This window comes from Chrysochloris asiatica, unplaced genomic scaffold, assembly GCF_000296735.1.
Source record: "Chrysochloris asiatica unplaced genomic scaffold, ChrAsi1.0 scaffold00836, whole genome shotgun sequence".
NCBI classification, from domain to species: Eukaryota; Metazoa; Chordata; class Mammalia; order Afrosoricida; family Chrysochloridae; genus Chrysochloris; species Chrysochloris asiatica.
This window is the reverse complement of record NW_006409354.1, coordinates 7713-9374: the sequence shown is the minus strand read 5'-3', so window position 1 is coordinate 9374 and position 1662 is coordinate 7713.

Below are 1662 nucleotides of genomic sequence, written 5' to 3'. Positions count from 1 at the left end.
CAGGAACCATCACACAAGATATATCATTAGAAACAACTCAAAACCTGCAAAAGAGGTCCAGACAATTAATAATAAGATCAGAAATGGACAATACAATGCAAGGGAAAAGGAGTAGAAAAGAAGAGATGGAAGGCAAGACCAGAAAACTGGTATACAAATCTCTCAATTCTGTTAAGATAGAAGAACAAGCAGAAAAAAGGGTGAAAAGAAAAAAAGCTTAAGAACGATTGGCATTCCCAATAGGAAGAATCCCAAAGTCCACAGAGAAGATTGTTGAGGAGAATCTGGAAGATAATTTCCTTAACATCTTGAAAGATGAGAAGATAAGCATTCATGAAGCTGAACAAAATTCAGGAAATATAGACCCTAAAAGAAAATCACCAATACATATCATAATCAACCTCTCCAAAATCAAAGACAAGTAGAGAGTCCTAAACCAGCCAGGGAAAAGAGAAGTATACATACAAAAACAAGTAAATCAAATTAAGCTCTGACCTCTCAGCAGAAACCATGAAGCCAAGAAGGCAATGGACAGACACATAAAACCCTAAAATAAAAAAGAAAGCTGCCAACCAACAATCATCTACCCAGCAAAGAATTCTCAATCAAATCCAAAGGTGCAATCAAAACATTCCAGGATAAACAGAAGCTAAGACATTTCTTAAAAACCAATCTAGCATTTCAAAACAATAAAAGGGAGTTCTTTGGAATGAACTTCTACAAGAACAGACAACAAACAGAGATTCCCAGATGTGGCAACATCACCCAGAATTCAGTCATCATATAGCAGAGTTCAGAACAAAACAAAATTACAACAATGAATTCACAGGCTCTGTGAGGCCACTCAGAGATCAAAATAACTAGGTCAAAGAAAGGTGAAAATATAGGGACAGAGATCCAAGCTGTGAGGAGGTCGGGTAGAATGCAAGATACAATAGACTCTCTTAATTGTAGCCAAAAAATAGTAGACTATAAGGTAACATCAAAGAAAAAGGAAACATTAAAACTAAGAGGAAATGCACAAAAAAATAGGAACACAGCACAAGAAGGCATCCAGAACAAAGGATAAACAGCACCACAAAAATTAACATAATGGCAGAAATTAATTCATGCCTATCAATAATTACACTGGATGTCAATGGATTAAGTGCACCAGTGAAGAGACAGAGAGTGGCAGAATGGATAAGAAACTAAGACCCTTCAATATGCTGCCTGTAAGAGACACACTTTGCACACATACATAAAAACAGAATAAAAGATAAAGAAGGAAAAAACATATATATACCAACATAATGGCAATAAAAAGCAAGCAGGAGTGGCAATATTGATCTCTGGTAAAATATGTTTTAAGGCAAAAACCCACATAAGAAATAAAGAAGCTTGAAAAAACACCTAAATATATAGAATGGGGTGGTGATAATCTCTTCAACAGGTGGTGCTAGCAGAACTGGAAAGCGATATATAAAAGATCGAAACAAGACCTTCAATCACGTCTTATACAACAACCAACTCAAAATGCATAAAAGACATAAATGTGAATCCCAGAATTATGAAAGCCATCAATGAAAAAATAGAGACAAATGTGAGGGAACTAATTCAGGAAATACAGAGACTACAAAACATTTTGAAAACTACACAAACAAAAGTAGACAAAATAGATGA